This window comes from Aotus nancymaae, unplaced genomic scaffold (genome assembly GCF_030222135.1).
Source record: "Aotus nancymaae isolate 86718 unplaced genomic scaffold, 86718_ANA_hifiasm-v0.15.2.pri h1tg000002l, whole genome shotgun sequence".
Taxonomy (NCBI): Eukaryota; Metazoa; Chordata; class Mammalia; order Primates; family Aotidae; genus Aotus; species Aotus nancymaae.
Genome location: NW_026988413.1, coordinates 34,885,984 through 34,899,390, shown reverse-complemented (window position 1 = coordinate 34,899,390; position 13,407 = coordinate 34,885,984).

Genomic DNA, 13,407 nt, shown 5'->3' with positions numbered 1-13,407 from the left:
TATTAAACAAACATAAGTACTCAAAATAATTATACTAATTCTGATACAATTACATCTCCAGCAAAAAAGGAAGGAAGAAAACATTAGGGGTTCATTTACTTTTAAATACATGCTATATCACTTGGGTAACAAAAGAAGAGAAAGGATTAAGTAGACCAGAGACAGTGCCTGAGGAGCTAACTTACCAGCAAATTTTCCTGTTTTCTTCACCACATTTTCCTTGCTTGACAAATTTTCAAAGTTAGAAAGCAAATAAACATTTCATATAACACGTTAAACAGTATAATATATAATGTTTAAAGGCAAAAATGATAATTGATGTCTTCCCTTCTGTATTGGTCTATTTTCACACTGCTGATAAAGACATACCTGAGACTGAGCAATTTACACAAGAAAGAGGTTTATTGGACTTACAGTTCCACATGGCTGGGGAGGCCTCACAATCACAGCAGAAGGTGAAAGACACGTCTTACATGGTGGTAGCAAGATAGAGAATAAGAGCCAAGCAAAACGAGTTTCTCCTTATCAGGTCATTAGATCTCATGAAACTCAATCACTATCATAAGAACAGTGGGAACCCCAGGAAAGACTCACCCCCGTAATTCACTCACCTCCCACCAGGTTCCTCCCACAACACGTGGGAATTGTAGAATTAAAACTCAAGATGAGATTTGGGTGGGGACGCAGCCAAACCATATCACCTTCTTACTCCTACTTGCCCAAAAATATCAATATTAATGGCTGGCATATGTATCCTCCATACCTTGGTCCTTGTTCATACAATTATATACAGGTCAATATGTGTAAAAATGTTGTTGCTTTGTATCTGATATTTGTTAAAGTAAGATATAAAAATGGAAGACTGCATAAACATACAGAATAAGGAATAATTGTAATAAAAAAACAGAATAAAAAGAATAATTATAAAGTCAACATTTATGTAATCATTACCCAGATAAAGAAAAAGTACACTTTCTAAACTCAGCACCCTCAATGTGACTTTTTCTATGTTTCTATCTCATTCCATATCCCCAGAGATAATCATTATGCCAACTCTTGTGAAAATTCTTTTCATACTTTAGTTTTATCGCCTATGATTCTATCCCTAAAACAGTTGAGTTATGCATACTTGAATTTTATATAAATTAGTTTATAATACATGTAGTTTGGAGGTATGTCTTCTATCTTCTGTTCATTAGTTTGTTAGATTTATTGTTGTCAGATGTGGCTGCAGATTTTAACTTTTATTACTTTATAGAAATGGTACTCAAACTACGGTTTTTGACCACCAGCATCAGCCTGCTGCTGTTAGAAATCTCTATCATAGACCTACTAAATCAGAAATTCTGGGATAGAGAGCAGCAGTGTTTTTTTGCAAGCCCTTGAGGTAGTTCTTCGGTATGATGAAAAGCACTGCTAGGTAAAATTAAATTATATGAACATATTAAATTTCGATGATCCATTTTACTCCTGATGGGTATTTGAATTATTTCAGGTTTTAACAATTGCCAAGATGGTGCTGTGAAAGTTAACATTTATATATATGTATCCTGGAATATAAGGGCATGATTTCATTTAGAGTTTATATCCAGTTGAGAAATTGCTGGGTCATATGCTTATGTTCAATTTGATGGAACATGCCACCCTGTTTTCTAATGCAGTTTTACTAATCTACAAGTCTTTCACCTTGTTCTTCCTTTTCTATCCCTCTGCACACTAGAACTGGTTTTATGATATCCTAACGTGTACTTTACCTAATATATCTTACCTCAATTTTTCTCAAACTGTAGGGTATCTACTAATATTCTCTGATGACAATAAATCACATTTGGAATTTCGTTACTTATTTTGTTACCATATATTTTAAAACATAGATTAGTATGTATTTTCAAAAAATTAGAAAATATTATATACTGTTCAGATTGTTTCCACTTAAAAATCCCTCCAATTCAGCCATATGCTTCTAATATAATAACTATCATTTTTTTTATAGCTGCTAAGTATTTCATGATGTGGAGGTACTATAATTTATTAAGCATTCAATTTTTTCAAGATTTTTTTTTCCAACACAAACTAGGCTGCAACAGACATATTTGGTCATACATTCGTATTGTGTTAAGTCAGTTTGTGCTGCCAGAAGCAGATACTGGGTAGATTAAACAACAAAAATTTATTTTTTTCACAGTTTATTTTCTTCCAGGAGGCTGTAAGTCTGAGATCAGGGTGCCAAAATGGTTGGGTTCCGGTGAGGGTTCTCATTCTAGCTTGTAGATGGCTGCCATCTTGCTGTGTGCTTATATGGCCTTTCCTCAGTACCTGCAAAAATAGAGGGGGAGGAAAAGAGAGAGAGGCAAGAGAGTTCTCCACTCTCTGGTATTTTCTTATAAGGGCAATGATCCCATTATGAGAGCCCCACCCTCATGACCTCATCCAAACCTAATTACTTCCCAAAGGCCCCATGTCCAAATACCATCACATTAGGGGTTAGGGCTTGACCATATGAATTTTGGTGGGACACAATTCAATCTATAACACTTACATACTAGGCATTTATTTAATGGGGTAGATTTCTCAGAGTGAGTTGGCTAGTAGATAGTACCAGAGTGGTATCCACAGATATTGTAATAGTTCCCATTTATGCCACCTATACAATAAATATTATTTAATTACATCCCTTTCAATATTGGGGAATTAATTATTGATATCCTTTACTTATTTTTCTATTGGGTTGTTTGTTTTTCTGGTCAATATGTAGAGTCCTCTTTATATCATGTATGTCTTTATTATTTATATTTCTTTTATTCTGGAAGTGATTTTTTCTTATCATTTGTTTACCACTTTGTTTATAGTATTATTGATATGTTACTAAATATTCTATATGTCTCTTTATCATAGTTTGATTTTTATATTCTTGGTTATGGTCTCCCCCATTGCTGTATTTTATTTATATTTAAATCTGGAATATGTTGTGTGATACGTGTTCAGCTTTTCTTTTTAGTAGATAGGCAATTGAGCATTATCATTTAATACATTTTCCAAAAGGCAAAGTACCCATTTTCTTGCAATATTAACTTCTCATGTATTCTGGGGTTTATATTCTCAAATTTCTATGTTGTTCCTCTGATAGATTTTTCTAGCAGCAGCTGTACATATATTTGATTTTAGTGGTTTTATATATATCTTGATAGATAAGTAAGGTCTTCCTTCTTCCCTGGGACATTTATTCTTCCATATGAATTCTAAGATTATTAAAATCTTTAAAAATCCCTATTTAAAATCTATATTCAATTTATATAATAATTTTGGCACAACTGCCATTTTAATGATCTACTTGGTATGCTTTATTTCTTCCATTTTGTTATATTACTATTTACTTCCTAGTGTTGCTTTCCTTTTTGGTGTGGAGGGTATGTTGACCAAGTTTCACATGTCCTTCTTTCCTCTTGTTAAAGTACAGAAAATTCCCCTCCTTTTTCCGGAACTCATGATCTAGCACTTAGTTCTCTGATATATGAAAATAAGCTTCTAACTGTTTCTTCATCCAGATGTTCTATTTCCCATTGCTTTTATCTTCCATTCAACAAGTGAGCAGTATGAACTATTTTCACTTCCTTTAACTCTCTCCCTTCTACTCCTGGGTTTTGCTGAGATAGACCAGTATTTTTAGCTCTAGACTATTATTAGAATTTCCCTTGCAGTATTCCAAAAATTGTCTTCTATTTCAAAAGTTCTTGTTTAGAAGTTACAGTGCATATTTTCAGCACTCTATAAGTACCCAAGGTTTATTGCTCACCACTGTTTTTTCCTCCTTATGATCTCTTATTTTAAGACATTGTAGCCGGTTGAATAGTGGCCCCCAAAAGATAGGCCCTCAAAAGTACCTGAGAATGTAACTTTATTTGTAAATATGACCTTTACAGAATTAGTTAAGAATCTTAAGATGAGATCACTCAGGATTTAGAGTGCCCTAAATCAATAAATGGTGTCTTTATAAGGGGGAGAGAGAAAAGGGAGATTTTAGACATGGGCACAGGGGAAAAAGCCACATGAAGATGAAAGCAGAGATTAGAGTGATGCTCACCTATAGCCAAGAAACATAAAGCGCCAACAGAAGCTCCTTAAGGAAGAGGCAAAGAAACCTTCTCCCAAAGAGCTTTTAGAGGCAGGGTTATTCTGCCAACACCTCTATTTTGGAATTTTGATCTTTAGAACTATGAGAGAATACATTTAGTTTGCTTTAAATCACCAAATATGTGGCAATTCATTGAGGCAGCTCTAGCTCTATTTAATAAATAAAATTTATTAAATAAGTATGCTTTATCTTTTTGTATTTTTGAACTGTGCTTTGAGATAGTTCTCTTATTTCTTCCATTTTATTGATTTGAGTGTTGTTTTTTCAACTAATCTTAAAATTAATTTTCAAATTTTAAAATTCATTTTTTAAATGTACAGGATGATCAGAGATGCCTATATTTATCTATTTTTGTTTTTGTTGCTTGTACTTTTGAGAACTTGGTCATAAATTCTTTGCCTAGGCCAACGTCCAGAAGAGTTTTTCCTAGGTTTTCTTCTAGAGTTTTTATAGTTTTGGGTCTTACATTTGGGTTTTTAATCCATCTGGAGTTAATGCTTGTATATGATGAGAAGTATGGGTCCAGTTTTATTCTTCTGCATATGGCTATCCATTTTTCCCAGCACCATTTATTGAATAGGGTGTCATTTCCCCAGTGTATATGTTTGTTGACTTTGCCAAAGATCAGTCAATTGGTTGTAGGTATGTGACTTTATTTCTGGAATCTCTATTCTGTTCCATTGATCTATATATCTATTTTATACAGTACCATGCTGTTTTGGTTACTATAGTCTTGCAGTTTAATATAAAGTCAGGTAAATACTTCATCTAAAAATTATTGGTTTGATATTGATGTTCCCATTCTCTTAACATCCTTTTAAAAGTTGAACAAGAGAATATTTTTGTGAAAAATAAACATTTTAGTAAAATATCACTGGATTAGTTTTGAATTACATGTAACTATCTAGTTTAATTCTTTTTAAACATTGGTAGACAACAACTTAGGGAATCTCAATAGGGAAAAATTTCATTTTTGTGTTTTAAAATGCCAGTTGTCATGAATTATAGAAATTATTCTCTCTTTTTCTGTTGGAATTGTAGGGCCTCTTCAGTTCAGCTGAGGAGGGTACTTACTTGGCCCTCCATTTAGGGTGATCACATATGATACAGTTTGGCTCCATGTCCCACCCGATTCTCATCTCGAGTTGTAATTCCCAGTGTTAGAGGAGGGAACTGGTGAGAGGTGATTAGATTATAGGGCTGAATTTCCCCTTTCTGTTCTCATGATAGAGCATGAGATCTCATGAGAACTGATGGTTTAAAAGTATAGCACTTCCCCTCTTGCACACACTCTCTCTCTCCTGCCACATGTAAAACATGCCGTGCTTCCCCTTCTCCTTCTGCCATGATTGTAAGTTTCCTGAGGCCCCCAGCCAAGGAGAAATGTGAGTCAGTTAAACCTCTTTTCTTTATAAATTATCTGTTATCCAGTCTCAGGTAATTCTTTATAGCAGTGTGAATATGGACTAATACAGCATGTGCCTACAGGAAGTTTACTTCTGAGCAAAGAATATGTGTATAAACTAAAGAAATATGTACTTTCAAATAAGCAAATCTCATTTTTAAAAAATACAAGATGATTCAAGACAGATTATTAGAAGTACAGTGTTTCATATTATACTAGTATAGCAGAAAACAGCTAAACAAATAGAGCTGTACATCACAGACTCCAGACTCTATCAGTGGCCACATAAAGAATCATGAAATTTCTCAACACCATGGACAGAGCTTACAGAAAGAAAAGGAAAAGAACACATCCAAAACATAAAATATCAGAAAGGCTTTGCATTTTGTTATAGTTGCACTGAAAACTGGAAGTTATTGCTACCAATGTTATGCATGTGATTTTTGCATCCCATGAAAGGCATTCCATTTATCTCTCTTCTTTGTCCAGCAAGATAATTAACATTCTATGCTTTTAGAGCTATGAATATTTGACAGAGAAGGCATTAACAACTACAGATACTTATTTTGGTTTGTTGCCTTTTGCAACAAAGTTCAGAAAATTTTTAAAGAACATCTGCCATGTTAAAAACAATGGTATATTTTTCCTAACTGTACTCCAGTATGATACCATCGATAATGATAAAGCTTAATATAAAATAATGCATATGAAGTTTTTAAAATCAATTCAATTCTATTTCAACATGCTCAATTACAGTTCGTAATCCAAATGAATATTTGCATGTAACTGCTTTTTTAATTTTGTATTTTTTGGCCATAGTTTATTCTTATTCACAATAATACCAGCTCATTAATTCTTCTCTCTCTCTCTTTCTCTCTCTCTCTCTCTCTCTCTCTCTCTCTCTCTCTCTCTCTGAGACAGAGTCTGACTCTTGTCTCTCAGGCTAGGATGCAATGGTATGATTATGGCTCATGCAGCCTTGACTTCCCGGTCTCAGGTGATCATCCCACCTGAACCTCCTAAGTAGTGGGGACTACAGGTACATGCTGCCATGCCCAGCTAATTTTTTGTATTTTTAGTAGAGATGCAGTTTCACCGTGTTGTTCAGGCTGATCTAAAATTCCTAGGCTCAAGTGATCTACTCACCTTGGTCCCCTGGGATTACAGGAGTGCCTGGCCCAGTTTGTTAATTCTAATGAACCCTGAGGCATCAGAAAAATGATTTCAAATTGGTTTTGACTTAGGGTAGTGTGGTAAATATAGACATTTTATTTCATTGCTCTTCTCTATTTGTGATGAATAATTTCATTGTATTAGTCATGGATCTTCAAAGAAACAATCTGAGTATAAATACATACACATACACAGAGAGAGAAAGAGAGAGAGAGAGAGATTGAGAGAGAGAGAAATTTGTTTTCTGTAAGAAATTTGCTCATGTGATTATGGAGGCTGGAAAGTCCCAGGATCTGCAGTTGGGAAACTGGAGACCCAGTAGAACAAATGATATGGTTCCATTCTGAGTCTCTGAACACCTGAGAAGCAATAGAGCTGATGGTGGAGATTCCAGTCTGAGTCTGAGTCCAAAGGCAGGAGAAGACCTGTCCTAACTTGAAGACAGTCAAGCAGAGAGTGAATTTTTTGTTATTCAGCCTTTTCTATTCAAGCCTTCAACAGATTAGATAAGGCTCACCAACATTGGGAAAGACAATCCACTTTACTCAGTCTACTCATTAAAATGTTAATATCATCTGGAAACACTCTCACAAACACACCTAGAGTGATATTTAACCAAATACAATGATGAGCCACATAATGAGATTTTGGTCACTGATGGACTGCATCAAGAAAGTGGTCCCATAAGATTATAATGGAGGTGCAAAATTGCCTGTGGATGTCATAGCTGTCTCAGAATCACAGTGGAACACATTATGACTCACATGTTTGTGCTGATGCTGGTGTAAACAAGCCTATTTTGCCATCAGTTGTATAAAAGTATGGCACATAAAATTATATACACTACATAATAGTAGGCAATGATAATAAATGACTGCATTACTGGTTTGTGTTCACTATACTATACTTTTATCATTGCTTTAGAGTGTACTCCTTCTACTTTTTTTTTTTAAGTTAACTGCAAAATTCCCTTAGCCAGGTCCTTCAGAAGGTACTCCAGAAGGCATTGTTATCATAGGTGATGAGCGCTCCATGTGTGATATTGGCCCTTACCCCCTTCCAGTGGGACAAGATGTGGAGGTAGAAGACAGTGATTGTGATGATCCTGATCCTGTGTAGGTCTGGGCTACTGTGTGTTTGTGTCTTAGTTTTTAACAAAAAAGTTTAAAAATTAAAAAGCAAAAATAAAACATTTTAAAAATAGAAAAAATCTTTAGATAAGGACATAAAAATATTTTCGTATAGCTGTACAATGTGTGTTATAGGCTATGTGTTATTACAAGTTTAGAAAACTTGAAAGTTTATGAAGTAAAAATGTTATAGTAAGCTAAGGTAAATTTATTATTGAAGAAGGAAAATGTTTTCAAATTAGTGTAGCCTAAGTGTACAGTGTTTATAAAGTCTACAGAGGTGTACAGGAATGTCCTAGGCCTTCACATTCACTCACTGCTTACCACTGACTCACCCAGAGCAACATTCAATCCTTCAGGCTCCATTCATGCAAGTGCCCTAGACAGGCATGCCACCTTTTATCTTTCATACCATATCATTACTGTACCTTTTCTATGTTTAGATACACACAAATGCCACTGTGTTACAACTGCCCACAGTATTCAGCCCAGTAAGCTACTTGTACCCGTTGGAATCCTAGGAGCAATCAGTAGGCTATACCATACAGCCTAGGTGTTTAGTAGCATAGGTATGTAAAACAAACATGCTTAAACCTAACTTGGGGTCCTATCCAAGGGGAAAATATGCTTTTTTGTTTGTGGCATGTTTTATCTGAAAAGTTTTAATAATTATATTATTTCAGCTAAATTCTTTTTCTAATAATTTGCAATAACACTCATAATGCAAGGATAGACATCATTGTATTAAGAAATGAAAATAGTATGTGGTCAGCACCAGTATACTTGCAGGGGTATGTACTTAAGTAGAAGTTAATCACTATGCTCTTAAAGACCGTTAGAAAACTAAGAGTTTGCATTTTCGTTTTTTAGTTAGCTTCTTGTGAAAGCCATTATAGAGCATAGTGAAAAGGAGGGAAGTGAAAAGTTCTCAGGGAATTAGGTATTCATGTTAGCTAAATTACGTTTCACTCCGAGACCTAAGTTAACACGATTTTAGGCTTTTGGTTTTATATGCCAAACAATGAGGCTGTTACACTTTTAAAACAATCTATGCAATGCAATTCATCTGTTTTCATATATTATCTGAGTTCATTGTGAAAATTTCACCCTAGTTTTTGAAAAAGCTGATATTTAGAGATCACAGTTTAAAAACTTTAGTGATGAGAGGATTAGAATAGAAAAACTACCTATTGGATACTATGTTTATTACCTGGGTGATGAAGTAATACATACAGCAAACCCCCGTGACATGCAATTTATCTGTATAACCAACTTAAACATGTACCCCTAAAACACAAAGTTAAAAAAAAATTGAAAAACTTTAAAGTTATACAAGCAACACAGAAAACAAACATTTTAAGGTAACATGACACATTTCACTCTTGAGTAACTTTCTTTTATTTTTTTTTTTAAGAGTCCTTCTCTATTGCCAGGCTGGAGCGCAGTGGCACGATCCCGGCTCACTGCAACTTCCGTTTTCAGTTTCAAGCAATTCTCCTGTCTCAGCCTCCCAAGTAACTGGGACAACAGGCACACACCACCATGCCCCGCTAATTTTTTGTATTTTTAGTAAAGACAGGGTTGCACCATGTTGGCCAGGATGGTCTCGATCTCTTGACTTCGTGATCCGCCCACGTCAGCCTCCCAAAGTGCTAGGATTACAGGCGTGAGCCACTGTGCCCAGCCTCTTGAGTCACTTTCATTGGGATTTCATGGCCAATAAGAATGACCACAAAAATAACTATGTGAGAAAAGGCAATCATTAGTTAGCTTGATTTAACTATTCCACAATGTATATGTACTTCAAAACATCATGTTATACACAACGTACAATGTTATCTTTCAATTTAACAAAGAATGAGAAAAATACAGATATATTCTACCATATTTTACTGAAACCCAACGTCAATTCTCAAATATTTTTTCTTATTCTTCAATATTCTACCTTCCAGAGTAGATAAGATAGGGCCTTTATGTTATATCCAGTCATGTGTTGTTTTAAGTTGACAAAACCACACAGTTAGGTTAACCTCAATGAGCTTAATGTGTTACAAGGAATTTGTAATACTTTTGAATTTGAAAAATCTTATAAAAATTATTTTTATGCAAATATATATAAATCAAAATATGTAATTCATTTCCTTAATGAAATTATCTTCCCATCCATGTGGAATAAAATTTCAACTACTTAAGTTGATCTACAAAGTTTTTATGAGAGACCGTCCTGTCTCTCCAATCTAATTTCTTCAAGAAAAAGAAAAAAAATACTTCCTCAAATAAATATAACTCTTATTTCCTTGAAAGGGAAGGATCTCTCAACATTGCTACTAAAACAAAACATAACAAAACAAAGAAACACACATATAATTTTTTTAAAAATGTATCTTTCTTGGTGATTTCTTCTCTTTCTTTAATTAGAACTTTAACAAAACCCTTATCTTGAATATTTTCCTGTCTTCCCTGTCTGCTGGGTTCCTCACACCATCAGCTTATCAAAACCAACTCCACCGTTATTAAATGTCTGAGCATCGTTTTTTGTTCTTTTATAATATATATCAAAATTTGCCATATCCAATCACTACTTCCCAGTTCTTATTTTAATAACCACTTTGTGAGGTTTTCAAGATGGCCGATTAGGAGGAAGTCGGGATCGCAGCTCCGAAAGAAGGCGCAGAGGGTGAGTGGACGCCGCATTTCCAGACAGATTTTTACTGACCACAGACCAGGGGATTAACAGGAGGAGGAGCCGCACGGGTCACCAGCGCTGCTGGTTTGAGCGGAGCGGCGCGCCGCTCGGCCTACGCCCTGAGGTGGGGGGCGGCGGATCCACGTACAGAGCGAGAGAGACTGAATCACCTCTGAGCCAGCAAGGGGAGCTGAAGCAGGGATTCAAGCCAGGACACTCCCGGGCAAGGGCGCGCCACGAATCTCAGAGCCGCTGCTTTGGCTGATGCAGCGGCTCACAGGGCAGCGGATTTTTACTGCCCACAGACCAGGAGATTCAAAGGTGGAGAAGTTCCACGGGTTGCCAGCGCCGCTGGTTGGACTGGCGCGGCTGCTCTGCCTGCACCCGAGGCAGGGAGCAGCGGCCCCTTGTGCAGAGTGAGCCAGACCGGATCCCCTCTGGGCCAGCAAGGGGAGCTGAGGCAGGGACTCAACCCAAGAGTTTCCTGGGCAAAGAGGACGCCTCCGGAAACACGGCTGAACAGGGGACGGTCCAGCTCTGTGGAGGAGGGGCGTCACCCACCGGGAAACACCCTGCAGTTCCCAGGACAATTTGCCCACAGCAGCTCAACGAAGCCTCTGCAGGCTGAGTGTGACTAGGCTGCCACCTTGTGGGCAGGGAAAACCATTGCAACAGTGGAAAATCATAACGCCCTAATTCCCTGGGACAGACCACCTAGGGGGAAGAAAAGGGGGTTTATGAGTTCAGCTACTGCAGACTTAAAATTACCAAAATCAGAAAGACAGCAACTACAAAGTCGATAGGTGGATAAATCCACAAAGATGGGAAGAAACCAGCGCAAAAAGGATGAAAACACCCAAAACCAGAACACCTCTCCTCCTACAAGGGAGAACAACTCCTCACCAGCAAGGGAACAAGACTGGATGGAGAATGAGTGTGATGAAATGACAGAATCAGCTTTCAGAAAGTGGATAATAAGAAACTTCCGTGAGCTAAAAGAACATGTTCTAATCCAATGCAAAGAAACTAAGAACCTTGAAAAAAGACTTGATGAAATGTTAACGAGAATGGACAACTTAGAGAGGAATATGAGCGAATTGATGGAGCTGAAAAACACAACACGAGAACTTCGCGAAGCATGCACAAGTTTCAACAGCCGAATTGACCAAGCAGAAGAAAGGATATCAGAGGTCGAAGATCAACTCAATGAAATAAAACGAGAAGGCAAGATTAGAGAAAACAGGGTAAAAAGGAATGAACAGAGTCAACAAGAAATATGGGACTATGTGAAAAGACCTAATCTACGTTTGATAGGTGTACCTGAATGTGACGAAGAGAATGCATCCAAGCTGGAAAATACTCTTCAGGATATTATCCAGGAAAACTTCCCCAACCTAGCAAGGCAGGCCAATATTCAAGTCCAGGAAATACAGAGAACACCACAAAGATATTCCTCTAGAAGAGCAACCCCAAGGCACATAATCGTCAGATTCGCCAGGGTTGAAATGAAGGAGAAAATACTAAGGGCAGCCAGAGAGAAAGGTCGGGTTACCCACAAAGGGAAGCCCATCAGACTTACAGCAGATCTCTCAGCAGAAACCCTACAGGCCAGAAGGGAGTGGGGGCCGATATTCAACATCCTTAAAGAAAAGAACTTTCAACCCAGAATTTCATATCCAGCCAAACTAAGCTTCATAAGTGAAGGAAAAATAAAATCCTTTGCGAACAAGCAAGCACTCAGAGATTTCGTCACCACCAGACCAGCTTTACAAGAGCTCCTGAAGGAGACACTACACATAGAAAAAAACAACCAGTACCAGCCACTCCAAAAATGCACGAAATGGTAAAGAGCATCAACACAATGAAGAATCTGCATCAACCAATGGGCAAAACAGCCAGCTAGCATCAAAATGACAGGATCAAATTCACATATAACAATATTAACCCTAAATGTAAACGGACTAAATGCCCCAATCAAAAGACACAGATTGGCAAATTGGATAAAAAGCCAAAACCCATCAGTGTGCTGTATCCAGGAAACCCACCTCACAAGCAAGGATACACAAAGGCTCAAAATAAAGGGATGGAGGAAGATTTACCAAGCAAATGGAGAACAAAAAAAAGCAGGAGTTGCAATTCTCATCTCTGATAAAATAGACTTTAAAGCAACAAAGATCAAAAGAGACAAAGAAGGACATTACATAATGGTAAAAGGATCAATGCAACAAGAAGAGCTAACGATCCTAAATATATATGCACCTAATACAGGAGCACCTAGATACATAAGGCAAGTTCTTAAAGACTTACAAAGAGACCTAGACTCCCATACAATAATAGTGGGAGACTTCAACACCCCATTGTCAATATTAGACAGATCAACGAGACAGAAAATTAACAAGGATATCCAGGACTTGAACTCAGACCTGGAACAAGCAAACCTAATAGACATTTGCAGAACTCTCTACCCCAAATCCACAGAATATACATTCTTCTCAGCACCACATCACACCTACTCTAAAATTGACCACATAATTGGAAGTAAATCACTCCTCAGCAAATGCAAAAGAATGGAAACCATAACAAACAGTCTCTCAGACCACAGTGCAATCAAGTTAGAACTCAGAATTCAGAAGCCAACCCAGAACCGCACAGCCTCATGGAAATTGAACAACTTTCTCCTGAATGTTGACTGGATAAACACTGAAATGAAGGCAGAAATAAAGATGTTCTTCGAAACCAACGAGAACGAAGACACCACATACCAGAATCTCTGGGACACATTTAAAGCAGTCTCTAGAGGAAAATATATAGCAATAGGTGCCCACATGAGAAGAAAGGAGAGATCTAAAATTGACACTCTATCGTCAAAATTGAAAGAGCT